The sequence below is a fragment of the Oryctolagus cuniculus genome, chromosome 12, assembly GCF_051225735.1.
Source record: "Oryctolagus cuniculus isolate XC-2025 breed Fujian yellow rabbit chromosome 12, ASM5122573v1, whole genome shotgun sequence".
NCBI lineage: Eukaryota > Metazoa > Chordata > Mammalia > Lagomorpha > Leporidae > Oryctolagus > Oryctolagus cuniculus.
The window spans coordinates 110,124,593-110,150,497 of NC_142878.1; the positions used below are offsets into that span (position 1 = coordinate 110,124,593).

Genomic DNA, 25,905 nt, shown 5'->3' on the forward strand with positions numbered 1-25,905 from the left:
GAAAACCTGCAACACCCAGCACAACTATATGTACATTTACCCTCTGACAGCAAGTCCACGTCCCAAAGTCCCAAGGATATACCAAACCAAAACAGGTGCGGTCATTCCCTGCGGCACTGGTTGTGCCGCTAGCCCAGAGGCAAGCCTGCCATGACGTCCATCAGCAGGGGAGCCACTGAAGGAATTCTGCGAGGCCAACACAGTGAGCTCTGCACTTGGGACGAGGACTGCAGGCCAACTTCCGTCCCGCCATGGAGCAACCTCTAGATCAGATTAACTGAAAAGCCAGGCTGGAGAACACGGGGTACACTCACCTACTGAAATGCAAGATCATCACGCGCGCGCACACACGCACACGTAATCCTCTCATGTGGAGAGGAATTATGTCAAAGGAGACAGAGATCCAAGCCAGATGTCTCCGCACAGAAGGGCTCACAGATGTAACCTGGAGATCACGTACCTATCTTACAACATTTTAAGACAAAATTCACAAACTTTAATTTGTAAAAATGGAAATCAGAAAATGAAAACGCGCCTAACTGTCTTGCTATCATTACAGCCCAGAAAGTAATGCTGAAGCACATAGAAGCAAAACACACACACAGAAGCACCCTCAGGGCCACAAGAACTGCGCGGAGTTTGGCGCTCTTTTAACAAGCATTTTGTTGTGGCTCCTGTTAGACTGCTGCTCTGAGACTGGTGTGCGCTACAGGATACAGCACACGAATGCTCCACTGGCGTCATGGAGAACAGGCTTCTCTGTGTGCAAATGTGATGTAAAAGTCAAGGAGATTAAGTAAAACACCCTAAGCCTTTATTTCCTTAATCTTAGATAGTAATACAAATTCCTTATTTCTCTAAAAGACATGTACTTCCTAACTCATCTCTCCGAAAAGGCTGAGTAACAATGACAGACCCAGCAGCAATGAGCACTTTAATACCCAGGTTTTGGCCACAATTCCATTTTCCACCCAAAAGAACCTTCAAAAATTGGTTAATTCCAGGTCTGGGACTGGAACATGAGGTGAACCTGGAACACCTCATCATCCCGGAAAAACAACAACAACCAAAAAAAAATAATAATAATACAACCATTAAGGTCATCTCAAAGTATTTAAAAGAGCCCCTTACTCGCCAAATATAGGACAGTTCAGCTTCAGTAATGATAATGTCACAATAAACACAAACAATTACATATGTCGAATTCTATTACTTTGTGATGATCTCAGAAGAACAAAACAAATAAAAGTTACTGGTCACGTCTGGTGGACGCCATATTACCAAAGCATTATTTTGAAAAGTGGCAAGAAGGAACGGATTAAAGCAATTTCCCAATCAAACCGTCCCTAATGACAATCAAATGGCCAGTAAAGTTCTATTTATAGACGTGGAAGCGGGACAGAGCAGCACATTCTGCAGTCCTCATGAATTCTCAGCTCTAGCCAGCAAAGTCGGTGGCCCAGAAGCCACCAACCATTTCCTGTAAAGAGCCAGACACAACCCACTGGACTCTGCAGGCTCCACGTAGTCTCCCTGGCATTCTCCTCTGCTTAACTCTTTCTTTCAGCAACACCTGAACGATCACCACGAGCGGGGTTGTACAAAAGCAGGGGGTGGGCTAGATGGGACCCCCAGGCCACCATCCACTAAAACCCTACAGCTGACATCAACAGAGAAACAGACACAGGCGTATATTACACCTGCGTGACTCCTGATAAGAGAATACATCACCACTATCTATCCTGAAACAGAGCAAGGCTCTATAGGAGCCAACTAAGAAAGAAAAAAAAAAAAGGATAGAGGACTATGGTGAGACACACCATGGGATGCAATCAACAATATGCCAATTGCAAGGACATTCTTCAGGTCTGACAAATGACTCAGTTTCTTTAACACATAATTACAAGGAAGAAAGAGAGGAGAAGTAGAGGTGGTAATAATTATCGCTTAAAAAAAAAAAAACTTAAAACACATTCCAACCATGTAGATTCTGATTTTGATTCAGGCAAACAAAAAGTGCCCTCAAAATCATATGGAATGTACAAGGTGTCAACCTGGACAAAATCCAGTGTCCATCCACTGAGGAACAGAAAAATAACACGTGTCACAGCCACACAATGGAGAATCATCTGGGCATAAAAATGAGGGAGGTGGTGATACAAGCTACAAAATGGATGAAACATTAGAACATGATGCTAATTCTGTGAGGAATTAGCCGGCTGCTAATGGGGTATAAGGTTTCTTTTGGGAATGAAAGTATTCTCAAGCTGTGGCCATGGCTGCAAAAATTGGTTAATTCCGGGTTTGGGACTGGAACATGAGGTGGATGTTGGTCAGTCTGTTGGTCTGATTAAAAACCAACAGACTGTTCATTTTAAATGGGAATTGTAGGGCTGGCATTGTGGCTTGGCAGATAAAGCCACAGCCTGTGGCACTGGCACCTCATGGGGCACCAGTTTGAGTCCCTGTCACTCCACTTCTCATCCAGCTCCCTACTAATGCACCTAGGAAAGCAGTAGAAGATGGCCCAAGTCCTTGGGCCCCTGCACCCATGTGGGAGACCTGGAAGAATTTCCTGGCTCCTGGCTTCAGCCTAGCTCAGCACTACCTGTTGTGGCCATTTGGGAAGTGAATAACCAGATGGAAAATCAATCATTCAATCAATCAATTTCTCTCTCTCCTCCCCCTCCTTCTCCTCCTCTTTCTGTAACTCTGCCTTTCACATAAAAATATCTTAAAAAACAGGGGAATCGTATGGCATATGAGTTCTAGCTCAATAAAGCTATTACTTTTTTTAAATGACAGTTAATTTAAAGAAACAAGGGCTCTGTGAAGAAACGGCCAATTCTTTGATTAGGGCAAGAAATAAGAGATGACTGTGGAGCACCTCCTAGTGCCAGAAGGGCAGGAAGTGCTAAGAGAAAAACCGACAACAGAAGCCACAGTGACAGACGCACCACAAAGGGTCACTGGAGCCAAACGGAAGAGCTTCCTTCCAGTGGCCGAGGCTGGGACAACACAATCAACGCTGGACTGTAACGCAAAGTACAGGCCACACTGGCGAGTTCATACTGCTGTACATACAGGCTGAATAAACAAACAACGAGAGGAAAGACAAATCGCTGGCAAAGAAGATTTCCAAATAATGTATACAGATAAAGAAGGCAGGCACTCCCCACTCCTCACCTATGGCTGTGCAGAGGGACTCTGTGGTCACCTTCCGGACACAGCTCCGGCCAGGTGACACATATCCACACCAGTCACACTGGCAGTGCCAGGTCATGGGGACACCACGTTCCCTGGAAACTGAGGGCACGTTACCTCTGACGTCTTCATCCCAAAACTGCTAACTCCAGTCCAGTCAGGTGAAAAATGGCAGACCAACCCCAAGTGAGGGGTACAGTATGCAATATCCGACCAATGCCCCTCCAAACTGTCAAAGGTCATCAAAAACAAGGGAGGCCTGAGAAACGGCCACAGACTAGAGGAGTCTAAGACAGGAAAACGAAACGTGACTCAGCGTGCAGGATGGGACTGGACAGAAAAGGGGACACCAGGTAAAAATCAAAGCAGTGCGGGCCGGCGCCGTGGCGCACTGGGTTAATCCTCCACCTGCAGCGCCAGCATCCCATATGGGCACCGGGTTCTGGTCCTGGTTGCTCCTCTTCCAGGCCAGCTCTCTGCTGTGGCCCGGGAAGGCAGTGGAGGATGGCCCAGGTCCTTGGGCCCTGCACCCCATGGGAGACCAGGAAGAAGCACCTGGCTCCTAGCTTCAGATCAGCATAGCTCCAGCCGTAGAGGCCATTTGGGGGGTGAACCAACGGAAGGAAGACCTTTCTCTCTGTCTCTCTCTCTCTCACTGTCTAACTCTATCTGTCAAATAAAAATAAAAATAAAATAAAATAGAAGCAATGGGAATTAAGTACGGACTTCAGATAACAATGCTGCAACAGTACAGGATGAGTAACAAATGCAGCACTTTAATACAAGGTGTAATAGGCGAAACCAGGGGGGAGGGGGGTTGCACACTGCCTTCACCATTTTTCTGCACACCTAAAATTTGCACAGCAATTAAGAGATCCCTTGAGACACTCGCATTCCATAACACAGCAGCTGGGTTCAAGTCCTGGCTCCACTCCCAATTCCAGCTCTCTGCTAATGTGTCTGGGAGAGAAGGCGGGTGATAGCTCAGGGAGCTGCGTCCCTGCCACCTGTGTGTGAGATCCAGACTGAGTTCTCAGCTCCCAGATCCTCCTGGCCTAACCCTGGCTGCTCTGGGCATTTGTGGAGGGAACCAGCAGATGGAGGACCTCTGTGTCTGCCTTTCAGAAAATATGCAAATAAAAAATATTAAAAAGTAATAATGGGGATGGTGCTGTGGTGTATCAGATAAAACCGCCGCCTGCAGTGCCAGCATCCCACATGAGTGTCAGTTCAAGTCCCAGCTGCTCCACTTCCAATCCAGCTGTCTGCTACGGCCTGGAAAAGCAGTGGAGGATGGCCCAAGTCCTTGGGCGCCTGCACCCACGTGGGAGACCCGGAAGAAGCTCCTGGCTCCTGGCTTCGGATTGGCACAGCTTTGGCTGTTGTGGCCATCTGGGGAGTGAATCAGTGGATGGAAGACCTCTTTCTGCCTCTGCTTCTCTGCAATTCTGCCTTTCAAATAAATAAATAAATCTTAAAAAAATCTATTGTTTAAAAGAGTAATAATTATGGCATTTTATAAAAGAATTGAAAATAGAGACTCCACCTGGGCATTTCATAATATGGTCATTATTTTCACTTTTTGTGAGAATGTTTATGATGGGCTGAAAAATGCATACACCAGAGAATATGGACACTAAAATGATCAGGTACAGGAGTTACCGTCTGTAAACAGAGTGACTTTCAGGACTAAGAAAACAATGAGCGCTTCCAATCCAACTGTCATCAGTTACATGTATTGAATTAACCAAAAAAAAAAAAAAAACAGTAAAAGTGCCACCAAAAATAATCATAAATAAGCAAAAGTGTAAGTTACTTGTTACATAACCATGATTTGCTCTTATTTAACAAGTACTTGGAAGTCCAGCGGGCAAGCTTTGAAGTACAGCTCCTAATTATCTCCATTAGCCACAGCAGCTGAGACTTGTCTAGTACTTATGTTCCTCTATTAAACGGATACTCTATCTCCCAGAGATGAAACAGCAGTGACCAGCACTGATCCAGAGAATACAAGTTAGAAAGCCAGCTAAACCCTCCAGAATTACAAATATGACTTCCCTGTACAAACCCTGAAGTTGGTGATTTTGTCCTATTTCAATATAAGCCTAATTAGATTTTCTAAAGGTAAACAAAAGATCTGGGTATTATCCACCTAATCTCCCCTGAACAGATAAAAGTTCAACACTGCACATTTTTATTCAGAAATCATAATCATGTTAAGTATTCATTTGAATAATTTTTCTTGCAGATGTCACATGAAAGAATATAGTTTACTACATACAAAAGCAGAATCTCTAAAGGCACCAAACACAGTGCTGAGATTCAACGCTGACTTTTACTAAATACTGATGACTTAAAAGTGTTTGGTTTTAGAGGCCAGTGCAGTGGCTTAGCCAGTAAAGCTGCCGCCTGCAGCACTGGCATCCATATGGGCACTGGTTCAAGTCCTAGCTGCACCACTTCTGATGCAGCTCTTGCTGTGGCCTGGGAAAGCAGTGGAAGATGGCTCAAGCCCTTGGGCCCCTGCACCCACGTGGGAGACCAGGAAGAAGTTCCTGGCTCCTGGCTCCACCCAGCCTCAGCTGCTGGGGCAGTTCAGGGAGTGAACCACTGGATGCAAGACTTCTCTCTCTTTCTCTGCCTCTGCCTCTCTGTAATTCTGTCTTTCAAGTAAAATAAATAAATCTTTAAAAAAAAAAAAGTATTTGGTTTTACAAGAACACATCTGTAAAAATTGAAGCCATTTGAAAACAACAAAATAAAAATATGATTGGCAAATTTTCATCTCATATTTACAATTTTTCAGGAATATAAGGTAAAGAGCAAAGTCAATAACTAGATAACTATGTATGTGTGCCAAGGGCCACAGCTCCTAAAATAGGTTCCTGCACGTGATAAACACCACTGTACAAAAGAAAACACTGCTTCACGATGCAGCCAAGATTAAAACACATGTAACACATGTAAAACACGTAAGCCATTTAATACAGTTCCTAGCACATACAGAACAAATGCTTTTATTTAATAAATATAAATTTCAAAAGTACAATTTTTGGATTATAGTGGCTTTTCCCCCCATAACCTCCCTCCCACCTGCAACCAACCCATCTCCCACTCCCTCTCCCAACCCGTTCTTCATCAAGATTCATTTTTAGTTATCTTTATATACAGAAGATCAACTTAGTGTATACTAAGTAAAGATTTCAACAGTTTGCACCCACACAGATACACAAAGTATAAAGTACTGTTTGAGTACTAGTTGTACCGTTAATCCGCATAGTACAACTCCTTAAGGACAGAGATCCTACATGGGGAGCAAGGGCACAGTGACTCCCGTTGTTCATCTCACAATTGACACTCTTATTTATGACGTCAGTAATCACCCGAGGCTCTTGTCACGAGCTGCCAAGGCTATGGAAGCCTCTTGAGTTCACAAACTCTGACCTTATTTAGACAAGGCCATAATCAAAGTGGAAGTTCTTTCCTCTCTTCAATTTTTAAAAGTTGAATTATTGAGTCAAAAATAATGCCTGTTTTAGGTTTTTGACAAATACACCCACAAAAAGGCTGTATCACTTTACAGCTGTGCCAACAGCATACGAGAGCTTTTTCCCTTTACCCCTGTCAACACTTCTTAAATGTGTATTAAGTAAACAGGCAGAGATGGTACCCAACTGTTTTAACGCGCACTTCCCTCAGCTAGAGTGAAGCATCTTCTTAGCACACATGCTAGCTTCCATAGAGCGTGTGTTTTGTCTACTGCAGTCTTTATTCTGTTTTCCACACAGCGGCGTAGGTGCCCAGAAGACAAAGGAACCTGTCCACTAGTTAGTCCTATGTCATATTTCAAAACATTTTCATTTATATCTAGGAAACGAAAACCGTCTTTTATAGCAGATACTTGTCTGAGATATTGAAAATAACTGTAATTCATGATGTATTTACAAATCACTGTGCTAATTAATGTTAAGCTGTCCTCCCACTCCTATTCTCTTACAATACACAATTATGCCATCTTACAAGGGTGGTGAACACTACTCCTGATAAGGGGTAGGGAACAAAAGAAACTGTTCTTTAAAAAAAAGAGAGAGAGAGAGAGAGAGATTTTATTTATTTGAAAGGCAGAAATACAGAAAAAAGCAGATCTTCCATCCACCGGTCACTACCCAAACGGCTACAAAGGCTAAGGCTGGGCAGATCCAAAGCCTGCTGCCAGGCGCCTCCTCCGCATCTCCCACGGGAGTGCAGGGGCTCAAGCACCTGGGCCATCCTCTGCTTTCCAGGCCATCAGCAGGGAGGATCAGAGCGCAGCAGCGAGGCCCGACAGGCGCTCACAGGGGACGTCGTGCTGCAGGCGAGGTCTGACGTTCTAGCCACAGCGCCAGCCCCCAGGAAGTCGCTCTCACACGAAGATTCAATCTAGCATCTGCTCATCATTACAGTCAAGAAACAGACGTAAAAGGGTAAGTGGTTTGAAAGTATCAGACGCTCTTAAATTACTGACCAACAAAAATTAAATGACCTTTTGTCCATTTGTTTCCTCTAAGAGTTTTACTTGTTCTTGGAGCTGCAAACTCTGAACCTAACAGATGCTGCACAAGAAAGAGCCTCTCCCATCGGGACAACTCAGATTCACCAAATGCAAACCTGTGACTCCTCCCTCCTATCCTCCCCAGACCTCCCCAGGACGCATGCGCCGTCTCCGGGGATGAGATTCCAGAGCCTTGACCAGCTCCTGGCTCACGGTCTCAGGCCCATGCGACTCACTGGCCGGCGTGACTCTCATGCCCACCTTCCCCAGGCCCCGGGCCTCTCTTCCATGCTCAGTCCTGGCTTCACGGTCAGTATATGCCTGCCAATCATCTCACCTGACCCAGCAGACCGCACCTCCCACCCACCTGACTCCAGCCTCAAATTCCACAAAGATTCCATGTATCACAAACCTCTTCACCATTTTGCCCTCCCCTCGCCCTAGTAAGAGCCTTGTTGAGAAAACAATCCCTATGCTATAAACTGGACTTCTGTGCCCATCAAAATTTCCTCCCCATCTCTCTTCTTTACTTATCACAAGACAAGGTTAAACTGTTACACTGCCTTTTTTTTTTTTTTTTTGGACAGGCAAAGTGGACAGTGAGAGAGAGAGACAGAAAGGTCTTCCTTTTTCCATTGCTTCACCCCCCCAAGTGGCCGCTATGGCCAGTGCGTTGTGGCCGGCACGCTGCGCTGATCCGAAGCCAGGAGCCAGGTGCCTCCTCCTGGTCTCCCATGTGGGTGCAGGGCCCAAGCACTTGGGCCATCCTCCACTGTACTCCCAGGCCACAGCAGAGAGCTGGACAGGAAGAGGGGCAACCGGGACAGAATCCAGTGCCCCGACCAGGACTAGAACCCGGTGTGCCAGTGCCGCAGGCGGAGGATTAGCCTAGTGAGCGCGGCGCCAGCCACATTGCTTTTTTTTGTAGGCTAAAAAATGGTCAGATGACAGCAATGTCATATGCTTCAACCTAAAAGAAGCACAACTCCCTTGTTTCTCCCATTTCTCTCCTGATACCATTTTTACCACTGTTCATCCAGACCCTACTGCATCATTTCAAACGGCTCCCTGCCCTGTGCTCGGGTGTCCATCTCTGCCTTTCCACTGCATCTGTGTCATGAGCTACAAACATGCCCCACTTCAGTAAAAATCTTCAAAGGCAAACTTTCATCTTTCTCCGTCCTGCCACCCACCTGAGGCGCCTACCTCTGCACTCATTCCCTCCTGAAACGGTGGTCTGCAGCCTGCCCTCACCTCCCTCCTCTGCATTCCGGAACATTCCATTCTAGCTGTCCACTCACCTTTAGGCTGAGACTCTCCCCAGAGCTACCAACGATCTCCACAAGCCAAGAACCCAAAGCCCTCACCAATTCTCGTCCTCTGAGACTTCTTGGGTCCATGCGTGTGCCCCCACCTTTCTACGGCCCCAGCACTGTCCTATGACCACTCCTCCTCCTGCCCCCTTTCCTCTGTGGCCCAATACTGTCCTACGGCCATGCGTCCCCTCCTTTCCTCTGTGGCCCCGACACTGTCCTACAACCATGCGTCCCCCTCCTTTCCCTATGGCCCCGACACTGTCCTACGGCCATGCGTCCCCTCCTTTCCTCTGTGCCCCAACACTGTCCTACAACCATGCGTCCCCCTCCTTTCCTCTGTGGCCCCGACACTGTCCTACGGCCATGCGTCCCCTCCTTTCCCTATGGCCCCTCTAAACACAACTGCTTCACGCCATCAGCCCTTGCCTTTTTTTTCCTGACTGTGTATATCTCCTGACCTCACTCATCATGATCATTTTTTTTCTTTTTTTTTTTTAACTTTTATTTAATGAATATAAATTTCCAAAGTACGATTTATGGATTACAATGGCTTCTCCCCCATACCGTCCCTCCCACCCACAACCCTCCCCTTTCCCACTCCCTCTCCCCTTCCATTCACATCAAGATTCATTTTCGATTATCTTAGTATACAGAAGATCAGCTTAGTATACATTAAGTAAGGATTTCAACAGTTTGCTCCCACACAGAAACATAAAGTGAAAAATAATAGATGATTTTTTTTTAAATGATGATGAAATCAGATCAGACCTATTGTCATGTTTAATCCCAGTGAGAGTCAAGTTGGGAGTTGATAATTTCTTTTTTTTTCTTTTTTTTTTTTTTTTTACAGAGGATCAGTTTAGTATGCATTAAGTAAAGATTTCAACAGTTTGCACCCCCATAGAAACACAAAGTGAAATATATTGTTTGAGTACTCGTTATAGCATTAAATCTCAATGCACAGCACATTAAGGACAGAGATCCTACATGAGGAGTAAGTGCACAGTGACTCCTGTTGTTGACTTTACCAATTAACACTCCTGTCTATGGCATCAGTAATCTCCCTATGCTCCAGTCATGAGTTTCCAAGGCTATGGAAGCCCTCTGAGTTCTCCGATTCTTATCTTGTTTAGACAAGGTCATAGTCAAAGTGGAGGTTCTCTCCTCCCTTCAGAGAAAGGTACCTCCTTCTTTGAAGACCTGTTCTTTCCACTGGGATCTCACTCACAGAGATCTTTTGCCAGAGTGTCTTGGCTCATCATGATCATTTCTGAGGATGATTTTAGAATCTCTCTGATACTAAATCCAAAGCCAACACAAGAAAATCACAGAGCAGTATTTCTCACAAACATAGACGGTATCAACATCAATACATTAATAGCAAGTAAGATCCAGTAACATATAAAAAGGGGGCTGGTGCTGTTGCATAGTGGGTAAAGCCACGGCCTACAGTGGCTGGTTCAAGTCCCGGCTGCTCCACTTCTGATCCAACTCTTTGCTAGTGGCCTGGGACAGCAGTAGAGGATGGCCCGAGTCCTTGGGCCCCAACATCTGCGTGAGAGACCCAGAAGAAGCTCCAGGCTCCTGACTTCAAATCAGCCCAGCTCCGGTCGTTGTGGCCATTTGGGGAGTGAACCAGTAGATGGAGGACCTCTCTTTCTCTCTCTCTTTTACTGCCTCTCTGTAACTCTGCCTTTCAAAAATAAATAGATCTGGGGCCCACACTGTGGCGTAGCAGGTAAAGCCGCCACCTGCAGGGCCGGCATTCCATATGGGCGCAGGTTCATGTCCCAGTTTTCTACCTCTTTTTTTTTTTTTAAGATTTATTTACTTACTTGAAAGTCAGAGTTACACAGAGAGAGAAGGAGAGGCAGAGAGAGAGGTCCTCCATCCACTGGTTCACTCTCCAGATGGCTGCAACGGCCAGAGCTGCGCCAATCCGAAGCCAGGAACCAGGAGCTTCCTCTGAGTCTCCCACACTGGTGCAGGGGCCCAAGGACTTGGGGCATCATCTGCTGCTTTCCCAGGCCACGGCAGAGAGCTGGATAGGAAGTGGAGCAGCTGGGTTTCGAACCGGCGGCCATATGGGATGCTGGCACTGTAGGTGGCAGCTTAACCCACTACACCACAGCACCAGCCCCATGCTCCACTTCCAATGCAGCTCTCTGCTGTGGCCAGGGAAAGCAGTAGAAGATGGCCCAAGTTCTTGGGCCCCTGCACCATGTGGGAGACCCGGAAGAAAGCTCCTGGCTCCTGGCTTCAGATCTCCAACTCCGGCCATTGCAGCCATCTGGGGAGTGAACCAGCAGATGGAAGACATCTCTCTCTACTATCTTTCTCTCTCTGCATAACTCTTTCAAGTAAATAAATAAAATAAATCTTTTAAAAATAGATCTTTTATGTATAAAAGGAGTATCAAGATATTGATCAAGCTGAGGTTTATCCCAGTAATGCAATGTTGGCCAATACTTGGCAACCAATCAATGCAACCCACAATAAGGACAGACTCAAATGAAAGAGTATGGCCTTACCAATAAATGCAGAACATTTGACAAAATTCAACTCTCATTCATAATAAAAACTAAGAAAATCAGGATAGAAACACAACATTTTTAACTTAATAAAGGGTATCTGGGGGAAAAAAAAAATGTACAGCTGGGGCCAGTTCTGTGGCACAGTGGGTCAAAGTCCTGGCCTGTAGCACCAGCATCCCACGTGGACGTGGGTTCAAGTCCAGCTGCTCCACTCGCAATCCAGCTCTGCTATGGCCTGGGAAAGCGGAAGATGGCCCTACACTCACATGGGAGACACAGAAGCTCCTGGCTCCTGGCTTCAGATCCCCAACTCCGGCCATTGCAGCTATTTAGGGAATGAACCAGTGGATAGAAGACCTCTCTCTGTGTCCCTACTTCTCTCTGTAACTCTTTCAAAATAAAAAAAATCTTAAAAAAAAAAAATAAAGATCCCATGTAATGATGAGACAGAAACTCACTCCCTAACAGCAGGAGCAAGGCCAGGAGGCCCATACTCACTGCCGCAGTCCCGCCCTGTCCTGGAAATCTTATCTAGAGTATAATCAAGCAAGGAAAATTAATGAAAGGCATACTCATCATAAAGGGAAAGAAAAACTGTTGCTATTCACAGTCAATATGATCGCCAACTTTGAAAATCATAAGGAATCTACAAAACAGCCTCTTTAAATAAGGATGCTACACAGGGTCAGCAATCAATAAAATCAACCACATTTCAATAAATTGGCAATCAACTATCGGAAAGCAGACTTAACAGAATGAAACCATTTAGAACAGCTTCCCAAACATGGAATACTTAGGCGTGTGAAAATTACAAAATGCTGATGACAGAAATCAAAGGCAACCTAAATAAATGAAAAGACACACTGTCTTCATGGGTTGAAAGACACAACACAGAGGTAACTATTCTTCCCAAACATCCTGTGGACTTAACACAATTCCAGTCACAATCCCAACCAGAATTCTGTGGCTATAGACAAGCTAACAAAAATTGGTATGAAAAGGCACATGTGGCAGAACAACCAAACAATGGAAAAAAGGGAATTAAAGTTGAAAGATTCAAACTACTCAATTCTAAAGCTTGCCGTAAACTACAGTAACCAAGACAACGGGGTTGGCAAGAGGCAGCCAGAGAATCTAGACACAGACCCACACAGTGATGCTCAGCTGACTTCTGACCGGGGCACAGCAGCAAGTGGATGAGGACGGAATGTCTGCAACAGGCTGGGCAGAAATGCAAACAGAACAGGACAAAAACACAACTTGACCCAGTAAAACTTCCCTTAAAAAACGGACCACAAACCTCAACGTGGCATGTAAAGCTATGAAATTCCTAGCAGGAACCAGAGAAAAGTTCTGTGAACCTGAGTGGAAGAGGCTGACGTAGCACTGAGATCAAGCCACTGCCTGCAACGCTGGCACCCCCGTGAGCCCCAGCTCCCCATCAGCGCACCTGGAAAAGCAGCCGATGACCCGAATCCCTGGACCCCTGACACCCACAGGGAAGGACCAGAGTTGCAGGCTCCTGGCAGCAGCCTGGCCCAGCCCTGACTATTGTGACTCTTTGGGGAGTGAACCAGAGGATGGAAGATCTCTGTCTCTATCTCTATAATTCTGCCCTTCAAACAAGCAAATAAATCTTTAAAAGCAATAAACAAAACCCTGGAGTAGACAATGCATTCTCAGACATGACACTGAAAGCAGAAAACTGATACAACAACCAAAATTTAAAACTTCTGCTCTGCAAAAACATTGTCTCCTGTTTGTCTTTTCATACTCTCAAAGAAAATATATGCAAATCATTAGTCAACAAAGGAAGTACACAGAATACAGAAAGAACTCGAAGCTCAACCATATAAAAATTACCACCAAACTAGTTTTTTAAACAGGGAAAGCTGTGAATAGACAAATCACCACAAAGGCAAGCAGTGCAGGAGAAAACGTTCACCGCGCCCAGCTGTGGGGAAACACAGACCAGAACTACAGTGAGGCCCTCCACACTTCCACACCCCCTTAGGACGGCTGCAACAGAACAAAAGGGACAATATCGAGTACTGGGGAGCACGCTAAGCAGCTGCAACTCCAAACACTGCCGCGGGGAGCCCAGAAAGCAGCCACTGTGGAGCAGAGTGAGGTTACCTGACATATCACATGACCCAGCAGTCTCACCCTGGGTATCTGCCCTACAGATACCCTGTACACGTGTTGGGAACAGCGTAATCAAAATCCCCACGAGCTGATGAAAAACCAGGCATCCCACATTAGGCAAAAGGATAACTGTACATCCACACGTGGGAACTACTGGCACCTACAACATGACTGAATCTCAGAGTCATTACACTTGGGCAAAGAAGCTAGCCTCAAAGGGTTACGTACTGGGGCTGGCACTGTGGCATTGCAAGTACAGCTGCCACCTGTGATGCCAGCATCCCATAAGTGGCTTGAGACCACTTCTGATCCAGCTCCCTGCTAATGCAGTGGAAGATGGTCCAAGTGCTTGGGCCCTGCACCCACAAGGGAGACCTGGGGGGAAACTCTGGGCTCCAGGGATTAGCCTGGCCCAGCCCTGCCACTGCAGCCACTTGTGGAATGAACCAGAAGATGGAAGCTCTCTCTCCTTGTGTCTCTCTCTTTGTAACTCTGCCTTTCAAATAAATAAATCCTTAAAAAAAAGTTACATATTATGTGTTTCTACCTGTATGATTTTTCTGGAAAAGGCAAAACAATATGGATGGCAAACAGGTCAGTGGTTGGGGTTAGGACTGAAGCAAAGGTCTGGCCACAAAGGGCCATTATGGGGGACTGAGGGAGGTGATAGAAACGGTTCAGTATTATGGCACCGACTAAAGAAGCCCCCATAACAGATAAAACTCACAGAACTATAAACACAGTTAATTTTATAAAGTGATCATTATAAAAGTTTTTAATAAACTAATGATCTTTACTACAGCCAACCCCCACTCCTGCGGCAAACTTCCTCGTCACCCAGCCGTAACTCCCATCTGGTCACCCTCCTGCTCCACAGGTCAGCTAAGAACACCATCTGGCTCACAGTTCTATCTCCAACGCCCAGGATATAGCAGATAATAAATGTTTATTACCTAACTGTGAAATCTAAAACCATAAACATAAGAGACCTAGTGGCAAAGTGCACAGGAAAGCACAAGGAGGAGGCAGCAGGCACTGTGGTCAAGCCGCCATCTGTGGCTCCAGCTTCCCAGATGGGCACCAGTTGGAGACCCACCACTGTACTTTTGACCCAGCTGCCTGCAGGTGTACCTGGGACAGCAGTGGAGGATGACCCAAGTACTTGGTCCCTATTACCCACCTAAGAGACCCGGATGGAGTTCCAGGTTCCTGCTTCAGCCTGGCCTAGCTCTGGTCATGGCAACCATTTGGGAAGTAAACCAACGGATGAAAGATCTCACTCACCTGCTCTCTCTCACGCACACTTTCTAATTCTGCTTTTCAAATACATTTTTTAAATTATTTTTTAAAAAGTACATTGAATCTTGATGTGAATGGAAGGGGAGAGGGAGTGGGAAAGGGGAGGGTAGTGGGTGGGAGGGACGGTATGTGGGGGAAGCCATTGTAATCCATAAATCGTACTTTGGAAATTTATATTCATTAAATAAAAGTTAAAAAAAAAAAGTACAAAGAGAAAGGTATAATTTTTTAAAAAACTAGTGGATAGTACAATCACTGTGTAAAATAGGAAATAGATTCCTCAAAAAATAACATAAATAAATAAAACTAGCACATGATCTAACAACCCCACTACTGGGTACATATCCAGGGGAAACAAAATCAGTATGCCAGAGACCCTCACTCCCACGCCCACTGCAGCGCTACTTACAACCACCAAGACAGGGAGCCAACCTCAGCAAGCAGCCCAGATCCACGCATGAAGATCTGGTGTACAACACACAACAGCACACTGCTCCCCTGGTCAGGAGGGGATCCTGCCATTTGCAGTAACAACGGGGAATCTAGAGGACATCACCGTAAGAGAAAGAAGCCAGGACAGAAAGCCAGACACACGACGATCTCGCGGGTATGTGCAGTCTGAACAAGCGAACTTCACAGAGGCCACTAGCGGAAGGGTGCTGACCAGCTCTGTGGAACTGGGTGAGGCTGGTCAGACAGAATTTCTTTAGCGAGGAGGAACAGGGTTAAGTGGCCTGCTGTACAACACGGCGCCCATGGTTAACAATGCAGTGCATTCTTGAAAATCTGTGAGAGAAATTTTAAGTGTTCTCACCACCAAAAAAAAAATCAAGTGAGTTACAGCACCCATGCCAATTGGCTCAATTTAACCATTCCATAATGCAAACATATTGCGGCGTGTATGTTAAATGCAATTTTTGTCAATTAAAATTAAAAATAAATGGAAAAAATCAGTGTGTCTAACCACAATAATACTCAGGACGTGTGTTCAAAGGATATGATAGGAAAACAGATGACAGGAGGAAATGATATGCTGCATCTAAAAACAACACGAGTGGCATCGGGAATGTACAAGGACGCTCAGAGCACAAGGACAGAGTACAACCTGACACAAAGGTGACACAGAAACATTACAGGAGCATACGGGTGAACGGCCGCAGCCACTGCAGGACTGATCGGTCACCGGGCAATGCAAATCCAACCAGCATGGAAGCAATTCTTCTTGATGGTGTCAGAACAGCAAAACCTAGAAAGGTAAGGCCTATCAAACCAGTGAGGACGGAGGAGCTGCTAACCCACGTGATTGCTGGTGAGAGCCTAAACTAGTGCAACAAAAGTGATCAGGCCACATTTAATTGAACTGTATGTTTGCCCTACGATCTAACAACCCCACTACCTGGTTCCTATTGCGGGAAAATTCATACAAAGGTCAATACAAGCAGTCATGGCAAAGAACTTTCACTGTGGTTGTGTTGCGTGGCATCCGTAACACAGGAAATGGGTAAGTCACATGCAGTGGGTGCATACTATGAGATTTTACACAACAACCAGACGTATGCCTAGCGGTATGGATACATCCTTGAAGCACCACATTGAAGGGAAAAAAGGGAAAAGCAGAGGTGAGCACTTGGCGCAGTGGCTAAGCCCCTACTTGGGAACTCAGCATCAGAGGGCCTGGGTTCAAGTCCTGGCTCTGCCCCCAGTTCCAGCGTCCTGCTAATATGCATGCAGGAGGCAGCAGATCATGGCCCAAGTCTCTGCCACCACATAGGAGACCCAGCCCGAGTTCCAGGCCCCCAGCTTCAGCCAGGCTGCTATGGGCATTTGGGAGTGAAGCAGCAGAAAGTAGATCTGTCTTTCTCTCCCTGTATGTCTCTTCCAAGTTAAAAAAAAAAAAGGGCGGGGGGGATGCAAAAAATATAGGCCACATTACAAAAATGAACTCTTTTAATCTCCCAAGGAACCCACAGTCTAAGTACTATCACTAGCCTCATCTACAGATAAGAGAAAAGTCACGGCAACAACGTGCCTGTGGCCCTACAGCTACACTGAAGGAACAGGAACAAGGCTGCACAGTGCAAAAGCACACAGAGCAGTTCACACCTGTGCACACGGCCGTCCTTGAGAACACACACAGAGCACTGCACACCCGTGCACACGGCCGTCCTTGAGAACACACACAGAGCACTTCACACCTGTGCACACGGCCGTCCTTGAGAACACAGAGCAGTTCACACCCGTGCACACGGCCGTCCTTGAGAACACACACAGAGCACTTCACACCCATGCACATGGCCGTCCTTGAGAACACACACAGAGCACTTCACACCCATGCACACGGCCGTCCTTGAGAACACAGAGCAGTTCACACCCGTGCACACGGCTGTCCTTGAGAACACACACAGAGCACTTCACACCCATGCACACGGCCGTCCTTGAGAACACAGAGCAGTTCACACCCGTGCACATGGCCGTCCTTGAGAACATACACAGAGCACTTCATACCCGCGCACATGGCCGTCCTTGAGAACACACACAGAGCACTTCACACCCGTGCACACGGCCGTCCTTGAGAACACACACAGAGCACTGCACACCTGTGCACATGGCCGTCCTTGAGAACACACACAGAGCACTGCACACCTGTGCACATGGCCGTCCTTGAGAACACACACAGAGCAGTTCACACCTGTGCACACAGCCGTCCTTGAGAACACACACAGAGCAGTTCACACCTGTGCACACGGCCGACCTTGAGAACACACAGAGCAGCTCACACCCGTGCACACGGCCGTCCTTGAGAACAGAGCAGTTCACACCCGTGCACACGGCCGTCCTTGAGAACACACACAGAGCACTGCACACCCGTGCACACGGCCGTCCTTGAGAACACACACAGAGCAGTTCACACCTGTGCACACGGCCGTCCTTGAGAACACACACAGAGCACTTCACACCTGTGCACACGGCCGTCCTTGAGAACACACACAGAGCACTGCACACCTGTGCACATGGCCGTCCTTGAGAACACACACAGAGCAGTTCACACCTGTGCACACAGCCGTCCTTGAGAACACACACAGAGCAGTTCACACCTGTGCACACGGCCGACCTTGAGAACACACAGAGCAGCTCACACCCGTGCACACGGCCGTCCTTGAGAACAGAGCAGTTCACACCCGTGCACACGGCCGTCCTTGAGAACACACACAGAGCACTGCACACCCGTGCACACGGCCGTCCTTGAGAACACACACAGAGCAGTTCACACCTGTGCACACGGCCGTCCTTGAGAACACACACAGAGCACTTCACACCTGTGCACACGGCCGTCCTTGAGAACACACACAGAGCACTTCACACCCATGCACACAGCTGTCCTTGAGAACACACACAGAGCACTTCACACCTGTGCACACAGCCGTCCTTGAGAATACACAGAGCACTGCACACCCATGCACATGGCCATCCTTGAGAACACACACAGAGCAGTTCACACCTGTGCACACGGCTGTCCTTGAGAACACACACAGAGCACTGCACACCCATGCACACGGCCATCCTTGAGAACACACACAGAGCAGTTCACACCTGTGCACACGGCCGTCCTTGAGAACACACACAGAGCACTGCACACCTGTGCACACGGCCGTCCTTGAGAACACACACAGAGCACTGCACACCCGTGCACACGGCCAACCTTGAGAACACACACAGAGCAGTTCACACCTGTGCACACAGCTGTCCTTGAGAACACAGAGCAGTTCACACCCGTGCACACGGCTGTCCTTGAGAACACAGAGCACTGCACACCCGTGCACACGGCCGTCCTTGAGGACATACATGAGAGCGCATTCAAGCAGGAGTCCTGGGAGGATCCTGGAGAAATGACAGTGAGAGTGGCAGGCAGCGAAGGGAACACGCAAGGCAGAGACCTGGCACTCCCAGAGTTAGCACGGTGTGCTCTGAGGGGGACACTGTGGCCACACAACTCCACACTCAGGGCCCCACCTATGGGATACATACTTCTAATATTTATTGAATGACTCTATAGCAGAATCTGGACCTGTCCTGGGTGTCTCCCTCTGCCTCACCACTGTCACTTCCAGTCACCAGATCTTGCCTGGTCTAGCTCAAATGCATGCCCACAGCACCTCCTGTCTTCCGTGCTCTCCAGTCCAAGCCACAACCACCTGGCTTTCCAACCAACTTCCCTCCGCCCGTTCCTACACCCCTGACTACACACGTCAAAGGCCTGGGAGGCCCCAAGCCCTGGACACGCCTGCCCTTATCGTCCCTGCTCCGGTTCACACCACGCACTCCCTGCCCACCTCGCAGCTCCTCCCACCTGCCAGCCTCCTTCTCACTCCAGAGGCCCACAGACCCACACGGGGCTGAGACTGGTCAGAACGCCACCGAACCGTCACCTCCTGGGGAAGCCTTCTGAGCACGGGCCTGGGCGAGCTCCACCTGTTACTATCTGTTATCTACCTAAGTTCTTGCTTGTTATCTGCTTCTCCAGTTAGATTATAAATTCCACAACAGTAAGAAATGCTTCTATGTGGCTCACTAGTTTATATGCTATACCTAATGCAATGTGAATATATAACAAATGCTTATTTGTATTTATAATCCATGAAGACCTTAAAATACTATTAATCTATTTGTTTAAAAAAGGGGGAGGGCTTTACTCCGCCTGCTGTTTCTTTAAAGTAAATAAACAAAATGTTTTATTTCTAAAAAAAAAAAAAAAAAAAAAAAAAAAACCTTTGTCTTGCCAACCTGCCAACTTTGTTTTTCCTTCAGTCAATGATTATCCACATTAAGTTTTAGAGTAAGGAGCAACAGTGTCTTCTATCCTTTCAAATTTAAGGGGAGTATGGTTTATTTCAACTCAGTAACACACAAACATCATTAAGCCAGGAAGAGATCTGCTCAATGCAGAAGACAAACCTCTTAGTCAAAGTTCCCTATTCGATTATATTTAAGTAACATTTTCTCAACCATAAATAAATAAATAACTTAGGGCAGGGAAATGCTACGTATCTGAAGAGCCCAAGTAGACTGTGAATCTAAATACGATGCCTACAAGGGCAAGAATCCATGTCTACATTTCTATCAAACAGTACTTACTGTGACATTTCACCACCAGGTGGCAGATCCATACAAATTTCTAAAAATGCTCTTAGCAGCCCTGAGAAGTTAGTCCAGTTCAAAGAAATTTTAGGAAAAGTTAAATAACTTGAAGAATTTCTGAATGTCAGCCAGTTAACCACAGGTTAGATGCAACTGGCTCTCAGCACATCACCCTTCTATTTAACTCTGAATTTGTCTCCAGGGCAAGAGAGCACAGAACACAACACTATCTTTAAAGAGAACTGACCATGAAAATTCAATCTTCAACTGTAGCTATCCGCAATCCAGGCATTCTAAATCTTCAGAAGCATACAAGGGCTTCAAAGTCAAAGGTAAAGGGAACAAAAGAGAAAAAGAAAAGGTAGAAAAAGAGGTGAGACGATGATGCGAGAAGAAAGGACAGAAAGAACCAACACCTCCCACTCCAGGACGCTCCAGGGGTGGGCATTTCGCCCAGTGCTGCAGACGCCCACACTGGGGTTCCTGGGTTGGGTATTTGGCTCTGGCTTCTGCTAATGCAATCCCGAGGAGGCAGCAGGTGGAGCTCAGGTACTGGGGCCCTGCCACCCACCTGGAAGACCTGGACTGAGTTCTTAACTCTCTGCTTCAATCCCACCCAGCCCCAGTCATTCAGAGCATTTGGGAAGTGAACCAGCAGATGGGGCACGTCTGTCTGTCCATCTGTCTGTCTCTGTCTCTGTCTGTCAAAGAATTAAAAATTTTTTAAAAGTTGCAGAAATGCAAAAGGTTAACCCATTTCTGTGTGCTTATTTTGTAGAAAGTATAATGTTCTGGTCAACAAGATGAAGACTTTAACCTCCAGTCAATTAAGAAAATGATTATAAATTTTTCAGTAAAACACTTCTGAAATTCTGAAAATGTATTATTAAATTCTAAGATCAAGTATATTTTCTTTTATAAATTTTTTTTAAGATTTTACTCATTTATTTGAGAGACAGAGTTACAGACAGTGAGAGGGACAGACAGAAAGGTCTTCCTTCTGTTGGTTCACTCCACAAATGACCGCAACAGCCAAAGCTGTGCCAACCCAAAGCCAGGACACTTGGCCATCTTGTACCACTTTCCCAGGCCACAGCAGAGAGCTGGATTGGAAGAGGAGCAGCGGGACTAGAACTGGTGCCCATATGGGATGCCGGCGCCGCAGGAGCAGGATTAACCTAACCTATCATGCCACCGCACGCTCCGAGAACATTGTTTTGAGATGACTTCGGCTGTCGTTAAATGCTGCTGGGAACACTGCAAACGCATCTTGTAAACCCGGCGCCTTGGCCGCGGGGCAGCTTCTTCCCCTCCCCGCTCCCCCTCCAGGCTCCTTCTAGCCCTGACTCCTCACGAACGCTTCCCGCCATCCTTCAGTGCACTCACCACCAGCTGGGGCTGACCCGCATTTTGTAGGACTGAAAGCGTATCTAATTGGAGGGCACTTCTGAAGAAAAACAAGAAAATAGATCTTGATTGTGCAAGTTCTACAAAAATATATTAACTACTGACCACACTGCTCGAGCGTTCCCCAGGTCCTGGAAGGGGCCCGGCTGGCGACAGGACGCAGAGCTCACCACGTGCGGCGGAACTGCCTGTGGCCTCAAACACCTGCCGGACCACACCAGGCCTCTGAGCTCCACCTGTCAGACAGGACACCCTGGACACCAACTCCGCTCACTGACAGCTCTCTACACAGCCGGTGTTCACAGCTGCTGTAGAAGCAAGTGGCTCAAGTTCGAGCCAAGGTGTCTAAGGTAAGCAAGAGGGCAGAGCACAGAGCCGGCTGGGGGTGGGGCGTGCCTGCACTCGCTCACTGGTCCCCAGATACACACTGTTTGGAAACACACAGAGGGCTCAGCCACTTGTCTGCCTGAACGAGAGCACAAGTTCTCATTTCCTAACAACTTCCTGAATATTTTATTATCGTTTCCGCCCAGGAAATCTGCTCAGCCGATGTGGCTCCAACACCGACAGTCCATCTCTGAAGGGAAACTACTCACACACAGCAGAAGATCATATGAAAGATCCTCTCCACTAGGATCTGAGTGAAGACAGGAGTTGAAACTACACTGGGAAGGGCCAGCACCATGGCGTAGCGGGTAAAGCCACTGCCTGCAGTGCCGGCATCCCATACGGGTGAGGGTTTGAGTCCCAGCTGCTCTACCTCCAATCCAGCTCTCGCTATGGCCTGGGAAATCAGCGGAAAATGGCCCAAGTGCTTGGGCCTCTGTGCCCACGTGGGAGACCCAGAAGAAGCTCCTGGATCCTGGCTTCAGATGGGCCTAGCTCCTGCTGCTGTGACCATTTGGGGACTGAACCAGCAGACAGAAGATCCCTCTCTTTCTGTCTCTCCCTCTCTCTCTCTCTGTGATTCTTCCTCTCAAGTAAATAAATACATTTTATAAAAAAAGAAAAAGAAATTACTTGTGTGTTTTAACTTCAGGGTTTTCAAAATACATAGTTTATATTCCTAGGATCTCAATTTTGGGCCAACTACATGGCCTAACAGCCTGCAATATATGCTAACATTTTCCAGTAAAACCTCTGCTTTGCGGAGCAGGGGGAGTAAACAGCCAGTGACTGAGTTTCCAAAACAAGACTTGTTCGGGTGTTCTCTGCCGCATACAGCTCTGGGCGAGCAGGGGGAGCTTTATTCCTGTGTCTGTAGAAACACAGAAGTAGGTTTGACTACTACAGAGGAGACAGGAGCTACCGCACTGCAGAGGGACGGAACTGCAGCCGTCTCCAGAGACCCAGGCTGTTAGCCACTCTGTAACACAGCAGCTGGCTCAGAGCAGCCGGCCTCAGCTTCCCGTCTGTCACCTGCGACGTGTACAACCACAGGTTAAGTGACTTAGGACAGGCAACACACGTTCCAAGGTCTCTGGCACACGGTACTTCACACGCAGGAACACCCAGACACACAGAGAGGCTAACCAACTTGCCGAATGTCCCCAAAACCTTGGACACGCCCAGCACAGTCACCGAGCAGACCAGGGGGAGAGGCCTGAACACAGACGGGGGACACGCAGACAGCTGCACCCTGCCAGAACCACCGCTGTCCCAGGGCTGCCACGCCCCACGCTGCGTCCTCAGTGGCTGTAAGGAGCTCCTTCCAGTGCACTGCACGTCTGTCTTAGCGAGAAGGTGAGAAGTCCTCCCACAAAGGGCACACAGCCCTCGCGCCAACCAACTACTCTGCATTGCCAAGCGCCCTCCGAACGGCCACATGACCAACTGCAACAGGTTCCCACTGGCACCATCTAGGGAACACTGAAAACATCCCTGTGGCGAATCCCACACAACTCAGTACAGTGTGTCAGTGTCATCTCCCCTTCCCTCTCCTGCAGGGAGTCTCCCACTGATCTGAGCACAGAGCACTTTTATTTCCCATGATATAAACATTAACTCCTAAACCAGAACAGTGGGCCACGAAGTACCAACTTCATACAAAGCCCAGAGTCACCCTACTCCTCCAGCATCAGATCCGGCACCTTCTTTAACATCCCTACCGCCCGAAACCCCAAAGCAAACTACTGTCTGCGTGTGGCCCACAGCACCGACGCGCCCCCACTCCTCGTGGCCTGCGTGTGGCCCACAGCACCGCTGTGCCCCCACTCCGCGTGGTCTGCATGTGACCCACAGCACCACCGCGCCCCCACTCCACGTGGTCTGCATGTGACCCACAGCACCGCTGCGCCCCCACTCCGCGTGGTCTGAGTGTGGCCCGCAGCACCACTGCACCCCCACTTCCCGTGGTCTGCGTGTGGCCCACAGCACCGCCGCGCCCCCACTCCTCGTGGTCTGAGTGTGGCCCACAGCACCGCTGCGCCCCCACTCCTCGTGGTCTGAGTGTGGCCCGCAGCCCCACTGCGCCCCCACTTCCCGTGGTCTGTGTGTGGCCCACAGCACCGCTGCGCCCCCACTCCTCATGGCCTGCGTGTGGCCCACAGCACCGCCATGCCCCCACTCCGCGTGGTCTGAGTGTGGCCTGCAGCACCACTGCGCCCCCACTTCCCGTGGTCTGCGTGTGGCCCACAGCACCGCCGCGCCCCCACTCCGCGTGGTCTGTGTGTGGACAACAGCACCGCCACGCCCCCACTCCGTGTGGTCTGCATGTGGCCCACGGCACCGCTACACCCCCCTGCTGCGTGGTCTGCATGTGGCCCACAGCACCGCTGCGCCCCCACTGCTGCGTGGTCTGAGTGTGGCCCACAGCACCGCTGCACCCCCACTCCGCATGGTTTGCGTGTGGCCCACAGCACCGCCGCGCCCCCACTTCCGTGTGCTTGCTCTCTGTACCCTTGCATGACACACATCGCTGGCAGTACAGCATCCTACCTTCATACAAGACACACCCTCTGTGAGAACGGTAACTCTTCGCCTCCCGTCTCCCACCGCTGAGCGCAGTGCCTTGTGCACGGTGGCAGCCCAACAAACGCTTTTTCGATGAATGAGTGAGTCCGAGCGTCTACTTCCCACTGAAGGATCCTAACTGGGTTTTACTACACACGGTTAAATAGGCTGGACTTCTCCCTCAGAGAACACGACCACTTGAAGCTGCCAAGAGCTACATCTTAAACCTGAAGAAACCAGTGTGCTCCACGGCACGTCACCCACACAAGCTCCCTCATACCTGCTTGTTTACTGTTCCTCTCTGAAAAGGCCTTTATAGCGCCAACACTGCGGAGGGTGGGGACACAGCTGGCAGCTTGTGCTTAACACACACACACACACACACACACACACCCCGAGCCAATTAAAATGCACTTATGACAACCTGAAAGTGCAGCTCACAAACTGCGGCACCTTAACCTACAGTTTCTTCACAACCAGGGAAGACGGTTCTGCACTGTTCCTGCCCACTCAGCTCTTTCCCAGACAGCGGCTCACATCCTACAACACAGTCTGCAAAGCGAACACGAAAGCAACTGCCCTGTGAGTGGAAGCAGGATCCCTCCAAGCCCTAGGAGACAAACAGAAATGCTGGGGAAGACAGGAAGGGGAGGGACGGAGACCAAATCAACTCCAGCGACACCCGGCTTTGCTCCGAAGGTGACGGTCAGTTCTCAGAGGGCTGCTGTGGACCTTGAAGAGGTGGTGGAGGACATGCTGCGGCCAGGGTGGCTGGAAGCAGGAAGCCAGGCAGGCAGAAGCCGCTTGTCCCTGCACTGGGTAGATCCCAGGGCTCCAATGCACACCCCTCCGAGGCCCCTCCACACCTACGGTCAGGACCCTCTGTTTTCTGAGAGCCAGCCGTGCGCCTCTCCCCAGCGCAGGCACTGGGGGGAGAGTGAGGCGCATTCAGTTAGCAGAAGGATGAAGGGTTTCGCTACTGAACTGCTTTAGGGCCTCTAACCCCCAGCCAGACTGCACACCTTCGGCAGGCAGTCTCTCTCGACACCTGAGAGCAGGGTAAAAATGATGCGCTAACCTGGTGACTCGCACGGCTGCTTGTGCACCCCATGGCAGTCACACCCCCACCCCCACAGCTGTCTGCAGACAATGGCACGCATCGCACACCAAAAGCAGCCAAGGGGAGACCAGACCCACGTCTCACCTCTCGGGTCTCGGTACTTCTGCTAAATCCACTGCAAGCTCCACCCACCACTGATTTCCCTCCCCAGATTTCTACCCTCTCCACTCAATTATTCCCCCAAATTAGTGCAAATACCTGGCGAACTCCGTGCTAGACCTCGCGAAAATAAATAAATAAATAAACGGTGAGAGGCAGGGG

At 48.5% G+C, this 25,905-nt stretch overlaps 1 protein-coding gene across 2 annotated transcripts in view; it reads right to left on the bottom strand.

Annotated features, from left to right (window-relative positions):
* Nucleotides 1-25,905, bottom strand: part of NEO1 (neogenin 1) — a 222,686-nt gene that overhangs the window by 164,008 nt on the left and 32,773 nt on the right. The gene's annotated exons all lie outside the window — the stretch shown is intronic.